Raw genomic sequence first — 15239 nt, 5'->3', positions numbered from 1 at the left:
ACCTGAGCCAAACTTGGTTGCTCAACGGACTGAGCCACCCAGGCGCCCCAAGGTTACAAATATCTTGGAAAGCCCAATGAAACAAGATCTGTGTTTGCTGCCCCGTATACTTTGTTGCGAAACAGCTCTACCCTTGATTGGCCACAGTCGTGGTCCACAGTTCCTACAGGTGGATGGATAGCATCCTTCTTGCCAGCCTTCAAATGGTTTACAGTGGAGGAGATCATTAGGGAAATAACGTCAGTGTCAAATAAGTGAAATTGTTGAATGATAAGCAGAATGTCCACGTTCGTGACTTCAGCTTCATTAATTTTACCAAAATGCTGTATTTTAATGCAGACCTCTGTATTTATTATTGCTGCTGTTAGCAAAAGAAGCACCCTAATTGCTAGAACATCCAATTATCTAATCACCTCATTTCAAGAGGACAAACTAAGGATTTCAGTCTCTTTTGGTTTTGCAAAATGCCTTCTTTTCCTGAGGATCTACTTCATTTATTGACCTCCCTTGACATGCTGGTCCTTCATAAACACCGTCTCGTATAACTTTTACAACAATGGGGAAAGGGAAAACACCTATAATGGGTGGAAATTTAGAAAGAAAACCATTTTCCCATATCCACACAGACGCAGAGATTATCAGCCGAGATCCCCGTCAGACGAAAACACCCCTGGTACACAGATCTGTCCTACACGGTTGGAAAAACGAATTAATAAGTGCTCATGTACAAAAATGAATTAATAACATAGTAAGCTCTCATTAGGTGCTGAGGGTTGTGCTATTTGGCAACCAAAGGTTTCAGAACCTCGTTTCTTCCTTCAGTTCTTTCTCTGGCCGGAATTTGTAACTGGTGTTTGTATTTAGATACTTAAAACTTTACTGAAAAATGGTAGAAGTCTTTAATGTGACCTATAGATTTGTTTATGGCATTTAGAGAACTTGTTTATATCTGGCAAAGAAGAAAAAAAAAAAAAAAGCAAGCCTAGCAAGTAATTAAAGCTGCCCTTTCTCCATGTATCAATGACAGCAGTAACTCTTTCTGGTTACTTTTCCTGGAAGCTGTGTCACAAAGTAGGTTATTATAAAAGAACATAATTTCCAGTAGGAACGATGTATGTCAGTGAGCAAGGTCTTAACTCAGAGAAATCGTTTTGGTAATCATTTATCTTTATGCCTTTGTTCTTTGAATAAACTTTATTTAGTGTTTAGTATATGACAAGGACTGCGCTAGGGATTAGGGGGAAAAATCTTAAGATAAACTTTCTGCTTTTAGTTCACTGTTTTTTTAATTTTTTTTTCTCTTGCTGGAATGTCCTTGCACATTTTTTTTTTTTCTATTTTATTAAGCCCTATTTATTCTTCAAGGCCTAAATCAGGTGCTGCTGCCTCATTATATCGTTCAGTATTCACCATACCCTCCTCTTTGTTGGTCCACGAGGTGTTGCCATACCCTTTATAAGTTTTTATTTCAGTAGAGATGTAGTTGCTTCCACAGTGTTCAGAGTTCATTGGTAGGAAAGACTGGTGCTTCTTGCTTTTGCTGGCATCTAGTAAGTATAGACTAGTAAGTATAAGAGTTGGGCATCTTTAGTGGGCATGTTTCAGGTAATCTAACTGGCTTAAGCAGGAAGAGAATTGCTGGTTAAAATAATCTAGAAGTTTAGAGGTAGGGCTACCTGCAGGTATGGCTGGATCAAGCACTCAGTTTTCATTTCGTTTCATTCCACAGGCAGAGCATCCCCAAGAGGCTGCTGTGACCCCCCCCCCCCCACATCCCCTTAGCCTATCAGTGGAAAAGCTCTTCCTTTACTGTCTTCCTTTCAGACTTAGAAAAAGACTCTGTTTTTATCACATGCATATCCGCATATCTCTGGAACAGTAATTGTGAGCAGCAAATTGTACTACAGATTTCCTGGTATCTGAAAGTGGAAACTCCCTATGAAATCTTTCCTTAGCTGAAATGATGTGAGGCACAGAAGCAATTGCCATTAATTTGTATAGAAAAAGGATTTGTCAATTCCAAGACCTAAAAAACCTGATATCTTAGGATACATCTCGCTAACAGATGCACCAAATATGTCAAGACAAAGCACAGATGCTCACAGACGTGACTGAGCATGTGCCGTGCAAGAAACGGACAGGTAGATGGAAGCATTCCAAAGTCTGCACTTGCCTGGGCCCCCCTCCTTAGGAAGAGGCTGGCAGTCTACATCGATGTATCCATTGCAGTGTTCGATAAATACCTGTTGAATTAAACACAAGTGAAAGTGCAGGTATGATCTCTATATAAGACAGGGGAAAAATTTATTTACTCCTCAACTAGATAAAACTGCACAATACATAGTCATCTTGTGACTATTCCCCCAAAGAAATAAGAACACAGCTGTGATGTTTGATGCCTTCAAAGGTTAGTTGCAGTATTAATTATGTTTGAATGTACAGTAGATATTACTTGGCATACATGTTGTTAAGCACTGAATTAGCTATGGTATTGTTTGGCTTTTTTTTGAGTTATATGGGATATTTGGGGTGTTGCTCATCAAGTCAGTGTGAATGGATGGAAATGTTTCCCTGTGATAAATTCCCCTGTAGGAAGGTGTGGGGCTCAGAGCTGTAGCAAGATCTTAATGTTTATTTATTTTTGAGAGGGAAAGATAGAGTGCAAGCAGGGGAGGGGCAGAGAGGGAGACACAGAATGCGAAGCAGGCTCCAGGCTCCCAGCTATCTGCATAGACCCCCACCCAGGGCCCAAACTCAAGAACTGTGAGATCATGACCTGAACAGAAGTTGGACGCCTAACTGACTGAGCCAGCCAGGCATCCCAGGCAAGATCTTACCTTACACTTAGCGTTAAAGAAATAGATGCTAGCAAATGTTTGTTTCTGACAGCAATGACGAAAATGACAATGCCCTTCTACCAAAAACATTTTGCAGAATAGGAAGCAATTCCAAATGCCTTTTCATCTCTAATTTTCAAGCACTTTGAAAAAGCGTGTGGTTGCCATTGAGTGAGTGCTCACTGAACATCTTGTATTTTATTTTATTTTTTTTTTTTTTAATTTTTTTTTTCAACATTTTTTATTTATTTTTGGGACAGAGAGAGACAGAGCATGAACGGGGGAGGGGCAGAGAGAGAGGGAGACACAGAATCGGAAACAGGCTCCAGGCTCCGAGCCATCAGCCCAGAGCCTGACGCGGGGCTCGAACTCACGGATCTCGGACCGCGAGATCGTGACCTGGCTGAAGTCGGACGCTTAACCGACTGCGCCACCCAGGCGCCCCTCTTGTATTTTATTTTAAAACCATAAATAGATACACAATTCACAAACTTTCAAAAACATTCTTTACAACGACTTCAAAAATTTCTAGGATAAAAGTGGCATCCCCAACTATACAGATGGATTCCCTGTTTGGAAAACTACAAAATGAACAGGTAAAATGGGTCAGCAATCTGAAATGAGGAGCACCTGGGTGGCTCAGTGGGTTAAGCATCCGGCTTCGGCTCAGGTCACCGTCTCATGGTTTGTGGGTTCGAGCCCCACATCGGGCTCTGTCGCTGACAGCTCAGAGCCTGAAACCTGCTTCAGATTCTCTGTCTCCTGCTCTCTTTGCTCCTCCCTCACTTGTTCTCTGTCTCTCAAAAGTAAACATTAAAAAAAATTTATAAAAAAACAATCTGAAATGGAAGTCAAAGTGAAATTTTGAAAGGACCCAGCCTGACATGTAAAAGACAGTTGTAAGTTCAGGATCTCCTATTATGGTTTGGATTTTCAGCACACATGCCACAGAGCAGGAACTAGGAAAATGTGGGAGCACGACGGGGTAGTATTTGTTGGATTATATGGACTGATGCAATTTTCCGTGCAGGGGAAAAACATCCCCGAGTTCTGAAGAACTGTCCTAGATCCCTGTGGGCATACGTACTTAAAATAATGAAAACACAAAATCCATTCTCTTCGTAGGAAAGATGGCAAGTTCAGGTCACTCCAACAACATCCCATCACCTAGGGAAGTCTACCTCCCGTGTGCTGGCCTCATACTTGTTTTGTGTTTGTAAATTTCTCATGGAAGGCAATTAGCTGTACCTGTGTTGTCGTTTTAAGCACCAGGCTTTCTTTCCAGTACCTTATTCTCTCTCTCTTCACCTTGGAGTACATTATCCCACTCTTGGCATACTTTGAAAGTGCCATATTAAGAAAGTAAGCTTTTTATAGTGTCGTCCTTGAGTAGCTGCAGATTCACATCTCAAGAAGCAACTATAAATGTAGAACACACTCCATATGGACCATCAGTTTAAGGGTCTTCAAAAGACTTTGTAATTCTGAAGTGTAATTTTCCTTTAACTTCACGTACATATACTCCAAATTTTATTTATTTAATTCAATTTTGATTAAAAAACTTGGGGCACTGGGTAACTCAGATGGTTAAGCGTCCGACTTCAGCTCAGGTCGTGATCTCACGGTTCATGGGTTCGAGCCCCATGTCGGGCTCTTTTCTGACAGCTCGGAGCCTGGAGCCTGCTTCAGATTCTGTGTCTCCCCCTCTCTCTGCCCCTCCCCTTCTCTCGCTCTCTCTTTCTCTCTCTCTGAAAAATAATATTAAAAAATTAAAAAAAAAATAAACTTAATTGTGGTACAGTTAACATACAGTGTTCTGGATTAACTTCAGGTGCACAGTACAGTGATTCAGTAGCTGTTCTGTACATTACCCAGTGGTCATCATGGTAACTACTCTTCATACCCTTCACTTATTTCCCCCATCCCTCCACCCACTGCCCCTCTGGTGACCACCTGTTTGTTCTCTGTATGTAAGAATCTTTTTCTTACTTTGTCTCTTTTTCTTTGTTCATTTGTTTTGTTACCTTTTTTTTTTTTTTAAGTTTATTTATATTTGAGAGAGAGACAGGGCAAGTGGCAGAGGGGCAGAGAGAGAGAGAGAGAGAGAGAGAGAGAGAATATCCCAAGTGGGTCCCACACTGCCAGTGCAGAGCCTGGTGACGGGCTCGACCTCATGAAACCGGGAGATCATGACCTGAGCCGAAACAAAGAGTTGAACGCTTAACCCACTGAGCCACCCAGGTGCCCCTGTTTTGTTGCTTAACTTCGACATAGAAAGAAATCATATGGTGTTTGTCTTTCTATGACTTACTTCATTTGGAATTATATTCTGCAGATTCATCTTTCTTGTTGCAAATGGCAAGATTTCATTCTTTTTTGTAGGTGAGTACTATTTCATTGTATACAGACCACGTCTTCTTGCCCATTCACCTGTCGGCGGACCTTGGGCTGCTTCCGTAATTTGCCAGTTGTAAATAGTACTGCCATAAACATAGGGGTGCATATATCTTTTTGAATTAATGTTTTTGTATTTTTTTACAGGTCAGTCTTAAAAGTAATCTTTATACTCAGCATGGAACTCGAACTCACAACCTTGTTTGTATTCTTTGGGTAAATACCCAGTAGTGGGATTATCGCATCATATAGCAACTGTATTTTTAATTTTTAAAAAATGTTTATATTTGAGAGAGAGAGAGTGCATGAAGGGGGGAGGGGGACACAGAATCGGAAACCAGCTCCAGGCTCTGAGCTGTCAGCACAGAGCCTGGTGCAGTACCTGAACTCACTTGCTCTCACATCATGACCTGAACTGAAGTCGGAGATTTAACTGACTGAGCCACCCAGGCACCCCTCTGTTTTTGGTTTTTTTGAAGAACTTCCAGAATATGTTTCACAGTGGTTGCACCAGTTTGCGTTCCCACCAACGGTGCCCAGGGGTTCCCTTTTCTCCATACTCTTGCCAACAGTTGTTGTTTCTTGTGTTTTCCTTTTAGTCATTCTGACAGATGTGAAGTAATATTTCATTGTGGCTTTGATTTGTATTTCCCTGATGATGAGTGATGTTGAGCATCTTATCATGTGTTGGTTGGCCGTCTGGATGTCTTCTTTGGAATAATGTCTATTCAGGTTCTCTGCCCGTTTTTTAATTGGATTATTTGGGTTTTTTTTTTGTGTGTGTGTGTGTTTGAGTTGTGTAAGTTCTTTACATGTATTTTGGATACTAACCCTTTATTAGGGATGTCATTTGCAGATATCTTCTCCCATTGGGTGTGTTGTCTTTTACTTTTGTTGGTTGTTTCCTTGCTGTGCAGAACCTGTTTATTTTTATTTTTATTTTTTTAATGTTTGCTTATTTTTGAGAGAGAGCGTGCACGCATGTGCACAAGCAGGGGGCGGGGGGCAGAGAGGGGGAAAGAGGTTCCAAAGAGGACTCTGAAGTGACGGCAGAGAGCTGGATGTAGGGTTGAAACGCACGAATCCAGAGATCACAACCTGTTGTACTCTCAAGAGACTGAGCCACCCACATGCCCCTGAAGGTTTTTATTTTGATGTAGTCTCAATAGTTTAATTTTGCTTTTTTTCCCATCGCCTCAGGAGACATATCTAGAAAAATGTTCCTACGGCCAAAGTCAGAGGTATTAGCACGTGTGCTATGTTCTAGGATTTTTATGGATTCAGCTCTCACATTTGGGTTCTTAATCCATTTTGAGTTTATTTTTGTGTGTGGTGTAAGAAAGTGGTCCGGTTTCATTTGTTTGTATGTTGCTGTCCAGTTTTCCCAGCACCATTTGTTGAAGAGACTTCTTCCCATTGTGTATTCTTGCCTCCTTTGTCAAAGATTAACCGACCATATAATGTGGGTTTATTTCTGGGCTCTTTATTGTGTTCTGTTGACCCATGTGTCTGTTTTTGTGCCAGTACCATACTACTTGGATTAATACAGTTTTGTACTTTATCTTGAAAGCTGGGATTTGGATAACCTCCAGTTTTTTTCTTCTTCAAGATTGCTTTGGCTGTTTGGGGTGTTCTGTGCTTTCATACAAACTACTTATGTCTTTTCATTGGAGGCTTTAGTCCATTTACTTTCAAAGTAATTGTTGATATCCATTTATTGTCATTTGTTACTGGCTTACGGTTTTTGTAGTTCTTCTCTACTCCTTCCTTTGACTCTTTCCTCTCACATTTTCCTGGCTTTCTTTAGTGATATACTTTTACTTCTTTTTATTTTTTGCATGTTTATTACTGATTTTTTGATTTGTGGTTACCATTAGGTTTGTATATGACATACATATAGCACTCTAGGTTAAGTTGGTTAAGTTTGGACCCATTCTAAAAGGACTTAATTTTTACTCCCTCTCCCAATTTAGGTATGTAGTGTCATACTTTTCATCAATTTATTTTTTTGGACGTAAAAAATACTTGTACGTTCTACTTTTCTTACTTCCTATGGGTTTTCCTTTCCACTCAAAGACTCCTCTTTAACATTTCTTGTAGGGCTGGTTTAGTGGCGATGAATTCCTTTAACTTTTGTCTGGGAAACCCTGTATCTCTCCTTCTATTCTGAGTGAGAGCCTTGCTGGATAGAGTATTCTTGGTTGCAGGTTTTTGTTTGTTTGTGTTTTGTTTTTCTTTTTAGCCCTTTGAATATATCCTGCTCTTCCCTTCTGGCCTGCAGTTTCTGCTCAAAAATCAGCCGATAACCTTATGGGGTTTCCCTTGTGGGTATCTGCTTTCTTTTCTCTTGCTGCTGGAAAATTCTCTATCACTACTGTTTGCCTTTTTAATTACTTGTGTCTTGGTGTGAACTGCTTTGGGTAGATTTTTTTTTAAATTTCTTTTAGTGTTTATTTATTTTTGAGAGAGAGAGAGAGAGAGAGAGCGTGAGCAGGACAGGAGCAGAGAGAGGGAGACACAGAATCGGAAGCAGCCTCCAGGCTCCGAGCTGAGCTGTCAGGACAGACCCCGACGCAGGGCTCAAACTCACAGAGTGTGAGATCATGACCTGAGCTGAAGTCGGATGCTTACCCGATGGAGCCACCCAGGCACCCCGCACCTTGGGTACATTTTGATGGGAGTTCTCTATTTTTTCTCTCTCCTGTTCAGCTTGGTTGCTTTCCATTACTCTGTCCTGCAGGTTGATGATCCGTTCTCCTGCTTCTTCTGATTTACTATTTATTCCCTCTAGTGTACTTTTAATTTCAGTTACTGAGTTCTTCATCCCTGAATGGTTCTTTTTATTCAAACTTTATTTTTATTTATTTATTTTTCATGTACTTCAAATTTTAGGAAATTAGTTCAAATCCAAAGGTGACCATATATTTCTTCCATTTTAGGAAAAAATTGGATTTTTCAGTGTATAGAAACATTCATAAGGGGTGCCTGGGTGGCTCAGCTAGTTAAGTGTCCGACTTCAGCTCAGGTCATGATCTCACAGTTTGTGAGTTTGAGCCCCGCGTCGGGCTCTGTGCTGACAGCTCAGAGCCTGGAGCCTGCTTCGGATTCTGTGTGTGTGTCTCTCCCTGTCCCTCCCATGCTCATGCTCTCTCTGTATCTCTCAATAATAAATAAACGTTAAAAAGAAAAATAAGAAACATTCATAAGATAACGTTTACATGTGATTAAGCTTAATTTCACCATTCTGTGAGCACAAATATTTAAGTTCGTTTTATGTTATAAAGAAAAATAAAATAAAATAACATTTTTGCTTAATTTTTAGAAGATAAATACTTTTGTAACAATGTAGTCAAGCACATCAGCGACCACACTTTTACAGTACTTAAATTAACACCCACCCAGGCTATATTTTCATTACGTGTTGGCATTGTAATTATTGAAATCATGGAATGTTTCCATTATTTACACGTATTCCTGATATTTGGTTCATGCCTCTTATTTTCTTTGCTAGAATCGTAAATCATTGTGGTACCTTGTGCAACACAAAAACCCTCTGAATATATTTTTTATTAGCTTTGTATTTTATGTCGTTAAGGGAAAACATAAGTGCTGTCCAATTTGTATTTGTGTTTATTTATTTAACACACTCTCGCATGGTGTTTGCACTTTGCCTCTCTCAAGCAATTTAGGAATACCAATGCAGGTAATATTCCTAAGAACGCCGTGAGTTGAGTCCCTACAGCGGCACCACCTTTTAAGGCTGGCTGACCAGCAGGAGGAGGCTCACTTTCTTTTTTTTTTTTTTTTTTTTTAAATTTTTTTTCAACGTTTTTTATTTATTTTTGGGACAGAGAGAGACAGAGCATGAACGGGGGAGGGGCAGAGAGAGAGGGAGACACAGAATCGGAAACAGGCTCCAGGCTCCGAGCCATCAGCCCAGAGCCTGACGCGGGGCTCGAACTCACGGACCGCGAGATCGTGACCTGGCTGAAGTCGGACGCCCAACCGACTGCGCCACCCAGGCGCCCCCAGGAGGCTCACTTTCTTGAGATCACTGACCATTAGCAGAGCCAGGATTCATTTGTCGACCGTGTTACTGTGCTGTTTCCCCAGTACCAGAGTCAAGGATAGCTGTCCACTCACAGGTGTTCACAGTAGGCATTTTCACAAAGACATTCCATGAACAGAGTGAGAAGTGAAGCTAGCTGTCCAGCCGTACTTTCCCCGGATCTTTAGAGGCTCATCCTGCACCCAGCGAGGAAATGGGGATTCTCATGACTTAGACTTGGGGCCTCCTCCCTTCTCTCTCTGCATGTTCAAACTAGGAGGCACCATCATGCCTAAATCTTCAGTGCAGCCTCTGGGCTGTGGCCTCCTCGTTAGGTGACGTGATGATCTGAGGACTACTAATTTTGATAGGCTCCCCATAGATGCGGGGAAATGGGGATATAATTTAGGGCAAGTTCCTGCCTGTGCAAAGGGGGAAAGCCCATCCCACCCACTAGCACCGTTGAAGACTGGGAGAAGGAAAGCGGGACAATGACATAGGAAATCAGCATGCGAGGGGCGCTTGGATGGCTTAGTCGCTTAAGCGTCCAACTCTTGATTTCAGCTCAGGTCATGATCTCACGGTTTGTGAGTTCGAGCCCCTCTTTGGGCTCTGTGCTGCCACCACAGAGCCTGCTTGGTGTTCTGTCTCCCCCTCTCTCTGCATCTCCTCTGCTTGCTCTCTATATGTCTCTCAGAATAAATTAAAAAAAAAAAAAAAAAAAAAAGGAAAGAAAATCAGCATACTAATTCCTGGCATCCGTATTATTAGGAAAGGACAAGCAAGCAAATGCCTCCCAGGGAAGCCTAATGTGTAGCCAGGGTTGAAAACCACTGTTCTTGGAGACGTTCCCAATTTAGCCAGTGTGGGACCGGAGCCATAGGAAGGTTTGGCACAAGGAGGTACCTGAATAGAGAGCCTGAGCTAAAATAAGCCTAGCATGGTGATCAGAGAGCCTAGAAGCTTCCGTTCAGCCTGATGAGCAGTCATAGAAGGGCTAGGAGAATCAGGACCAGCCTGAGATTGGGATGCAGAGTCCTGGTGGCATTTGAGAACCAGAACAAAAACCAGCATCGTGACCCTACTATCAGGAACAAAATTAACGCTCCACAATGCCAGAGGACACCTCAGTGAACCCCAGACCAGGAAGCAAACCGTGGCAGCATAGACCAAGGCAGAGCTTGCCACTCAATCAGAACTTCCATCTGTATTTGCACCAAAAAGTCCCAGGAACAGAGCTGGATACAATTTGCAAGGTCCAATGCGGGAGGAAAACACAAGAACTCTTGTTCAAAAAGAAGGGGGGAAGTGCCATTCAAAACCTTTTCCATATCTCCACGGTCCACCTCTCTCGACTTGTCATAGAGTATATTGTTTACTATTTCGTGTCTTTCTAAATGAAGAAAAACTAAAATTTTAAGTTACCGGCATGAATTTTATTATTCGTGTTGACATCGCATAATGCCCAGTGCTGTTAGTTTACAGCCTGCTTCGGATGCTTTGGCCCCCCTGCCCTGACACCTCCCCCACTTTTGCTGTCTCTCAAAAATAAAAAAAAAAAACATTAAAAAAAGGGGTGCCTGGTTCGCTCAGTAGAGCATGTGACTCTTGATCTTGGGGTTGTAAGTTTAAGCCCCACGTTGGGTGTAGACATTACTTAAAACTAAAACATATTTTTTAAAGCATTTTTTTTTATTTTGAGAGAGAGAGAGAGAGAGAGAGCGCACATTGGCGAATGGGGAAGTGACAGAGAGAGAGAATCTCAAGTGGGACTCCATCTCACGGACGATGAGATTATGACCTGAGCTGAAACCAAGGGTCAGACGCTCAGCCTGTTGACTTACCCAGGTGCCCCAAAAATAAGATCTTAAAAAAAAATCTTAAGCAAACACAAGTTGAAAGATAAAATTATTACGAATTTCAGAATGGTGATCTTTAAATGTGGGTCCTTCTGGGCCTGGGGCCCATCAAGTAAGTCTTGCTCGGAAATACTCTTCTGTATACTCAGATGTTATCTTCGAAGAAGAGGGGAGAGAAGACATTTTCTGCTACACCTGAAATGAGACCGTCTTGATTATTGGATCCTACTTATAAATTGAAAGACTGAAATAATTACCTCTTAAAAATAATCTGTTCCCGAGATTCCCTGCATTAGTTAAGATCCCATTGGTTGCTGAGAGAAAAAGTGAAAGTCGTTGTATATGTTAAAAACATTATTTTTAGAATAGGGACCCAGGGAGGGGCTCTGGCTGGCTCAGCTGGTTAAGCATCCGACTTTGGCTCAGGTCATGATCCCACGCCTGGTGAATTCAAGCTCTGCGTCGGGCTCTGTGCTGACAGCTCAGAGCCTGGAGCCTGCTTCAGAGTCTGTGTCTCCCTCTCTCTCTACCCCTCCCCTGCTCCTGCTGTGTTTCCCTCTCTGTTTCAAAAATAAATAAACAATGAAAAAAATTTAAGGATATGAAGCTAGGGAGAGATGGCAGTGTAGAGGATGGACACTAGGAAGGGAAATCCCTCAGATGCCACACCTCTGCTTTGGATTGCCAGGCTCTTGCGGATTCACGCCGGCATGTTTTATCTTCTTCTGTCTCAGGAGATCCACTTTCTTTGTTTCTCAAGGTGCACGTGGCCGGATGTGGGAGCCCCTCAGTTGGGAAGTTTACATTGCCTCAGACCCGGCGGACGGCACTAAGGATAGCTGTTCTTCTGCTGGAGAGAACATATGATTGGTCAGCTATACATCTGGATCCGTCTCTGGTCCAACCACTGATCACTGATGAGGGTAGGTGCCAAGGTCTGGAAGCTCCTGGGCTGGACAAGCGCTCCTGAATTTTGTGCGGTGCCCTTTGTAGTTGATTACGTGTTCTGTGCATGAAAATAGTAAGCGTTAATAACAACCAGCTAACATACTATGTCCCCATACTATGCGCCAGAGACTTTGCTGACCGTATATTCCCCATCTCAGTCCCCGCAATAAATGCTCAGGAGGACATAGAGTGGTCTCACAGACCCACTAAGACACTTTTCCCAGACGATCTGGACAATAAGCAAAGGAAAGAAACCCAGGTTCATCTGTGCTCAGGGCTGTATCGTTAACCGTTTCACTGGAACCTAATAAACAGAGGCTGGTCTTAGTGTATACTCTGTTGAAAAAAACTGTCGTCACTCTTACAGTTTCCTTTTCCCCGTGGTTGTACGTTGGCTGCTATCAAAGAGCTGAGGACACTTGTGATCCTTGATTTTGTTCAAGGAACTCAGTTAAAGTGATGGTAGCAATTAAGCACAGCAGATTCTCAGAAATCGTTGCCCTTAGTTAGTGAGTGACTTTCAGAAGAGTGGTCGTATATCCTCCCAAGAGGACGTTCGTAATAAAAATTGATGTCAGGTGGATCCAGCCTGCGTGTGGAAATAGGCTTCCTGGAATGTTCAGGATGCGTTTTGTTTTCTGTAAGTATTTGCAGACTGCCCCCTGAGGGGGACATTGCCCACCCCAGAAGGGTGTGAATGCCAGCAAGAAACCATGGGTCCTAGGAGGCCTCAGTTTCATGTGGCCTCCTTCCAGGTGGAAACGGCTGAGTCTCCCCTCCCTGTATTTTATGCCCCACGTCACCTGCACAGAGGAGTGAGAAACGGTTCACAGCAGTTTGTTGGTTTTTAATCATCTCCTTGCTGCGTCACAAGGGCTACTTTTGTTGCTTACCAGAGTCAGTGACTGAAATCTCGGTACAAAATTAACTTTGTAAAAATCAGAAAGCAGTTCAGTTAGATTAGTGGTCATTTTTGTCTCCCTCATCTCTTGCCTTTCTCACCTGTAACCTGCAGGGTACTTACTGATTTGAAATGTAGATGAACTAGGTTCTGTCCCGAATAAAAGCCAGATTTCAGTGTTTGTTTATTGATTTTTAAAATTTTATTTTCGTCTTGTACTTTATAGCTGTGTCTGTATTCTGAGGCTGGTGGATTTTCTTTTCCTTTTTTTATTTTAGAGGGAGAGAGTGTGCCCATGTGTGCATGGGTGTAAGCATGCATGGGGGAGGGGGAGAGGGAGGGAGAGAGAATCCCAAGCAGGCTCTATGCAAAGTGCAGAACCCAGTACGGGGCTCGACCCATGACCCTGGGATCATGACCTGAGCTGAAATCAAGAATCAGATGCTCAACCAGCTGAGCCATCCAGGTGCCCCTTAATGTTTATTTTTATTTAAAATGTTTACTGAGGTGCCACCTAGCTACTACTTTATTAAGTCCACTTTAGGAATTATTATTGTTTTTTGTGTGTGAAGAAAGTTAACTTTAAAATTTTTTAATTTTTTTCCATTTATTTATTTTTGATAGGCAGAGAGAGACAGACCACAAGTGGGGGAGAGGCAGAGACAGAGGGAGACAGAGAATCCGAAGCGGCTCTAGGCTCCGAGCTGTCCGCACAGAGCCCTCCGCGGGGCTTGAACTCACAGACTGCGAGATCATGACCTGAGCTGAAGTCGGACGCTTAACCGACTGGGCCACCCAGGTGCCCCGAAGAAAGTTAACTTTTTTTTTTTTTTTTTAACGTTTATTTATTTTTGAGACAGGGAGAGACAGAGCATGAACAGGGGAGGGTCAGAGAGAGGGAGACACAGAATCCGAAACAGGCTCCAGGCTCTGAGCTATCAGCACAGAGCCCGACGCGGGGCTCGAACTCACGGACCGCGAGATCATGACCTGAGCCGAAGTCGGCCGCTTAACCGACTGAGCCATCCAGGCGCCCCAGAAAGTTAACTTTAAAAAATAATTGGAAGGTGGGGCACCTGGCTGGCTCAGTCAGAAGAGCACACGAGTCTTGATCTCAGGATCGTGACTTTGAGCCCTGTGTTGGGGGCGTAGAGATTACTTACATACATACTTACATACATGAATGCCTTAAAAAATAAAAAATAGGCATAACAATTTCTGTATTGGCTAGTACAATTATTCGGTAGCTCTCATAGTTAGAGCTAATACAAAATATCTAGGACTTGAAAACTGGCGGTGAAACTGCTTGTGTGCACACACGAATGCACTCAAGTCCTATTAGAATTTCATTTAGAATAAATTAGTTTAGGATTTAGTGTAAAATATTTTTCTAATTTCTAAAGAAGCACATTTTCATTACAGAAAATTCAGAGAGTACACATACAGATTTAGAGACATAGTGACTACATGTAAAACTAAGGTGTCATGTATATATCACAGGTATACATGAATGTTGTGTATAATTTACTTCCTAGAGATTCCTATCTCAAATTTGAATACAGAACATTGTATAAAAGGCCATTAGTATGAGATAACCTAGCCAAATAACTGACAGTAATTTAAATGATCATGTAGTGAACAAGCTAATACAATTAAAGGTGTGTAAGACTCCTATTTCCATATGTGGCTTCCAACATCTAATCAGTAACCCCGACTGCTGAAGATGATGTGAGCATATACAAGTGTGCACTCATGAATGAGAACAGAACACAGGTTAGGTATTGATGTTTAATTAGCTGCTAGGCTTTTTTACCACCTAGGTAACCTCTCCCCACAAATTTTAACAACCAAGCTGTTTGAGCTTAGGTCTTAATGAATTTATAAATTGTGACATGCCATGAGCCTTGATGCTAGAAGTTTAAATGCGTGAAGACGAGGACGTGTATAATGTAATATAGTAGGTTTGTTGAAACACACCCCTTAGAGCCCATCCCTTCAAGTGTTTTGTCCCACGTAGTTGTGTTAAGAGGTTATGAGTTGTCTCCGCAATGCGTGAATGTAGTCATTCAGCGATATTGATGGACTGCTGTGTGTGGACGTAATTGTGGATGAGACTGTCATGATGGACAGAGATGACTCCTGGCCAGTCTGAGACAGGAGTGTAAGTCCTGCATGGAAGGTGGCCCAGGGTGATAGAGACTCCCTCCCAACCCCGTCCCTGGGGTCAGGTCCATGGAAAGACACGTGACTTC

At 42.3% G+C, this 15239-nt stretch overlaps 1 long non-coding RNA gene across 5 annotated transcripts in view; it reads left to right on the top strand.

Moving 5' to 3' along the window:
• The window catches only part of LOC145713964 (uncharacterized), a 522867-nt gene that overhangs the window by 5418 nt on the left and 502210 nt on the right, over nt 1-15239 (top strand). For all 5 annotated transcript variants that reach the window (XR_014136744.1, XR_014136746.1, XR_014136747.1 and 2 more), the window contains one exon: nt 11899-12061. This is a non-coding gene — a long non-coding RNA (uncharacterized LOC145713964). The remainder of the gene's footprint in view (nt 1-11898; nt 12062-15239) is intronic.

The sequence above is a fragment of the Panthera onca genome, chromosome X, assembly GCF_046562875.1.
Source record: "Panthera onca isolate mPanOnc1 chromosome X, mPanOnc1 haplotype 2, whole genome shotgun sequence".
Classification (NCBI taxonomy): domain Eukaryota; kingdom Metazoa; phylum Chordata; class Mammalia; order Carnivora; family Felidae; genus Panthera; species Panthera onca.
The sequence above is the reverse complement of the archived record's forward strand: the minus strand, read 5'-3'. Positions and strand labels throughout refer to the sequence as shown.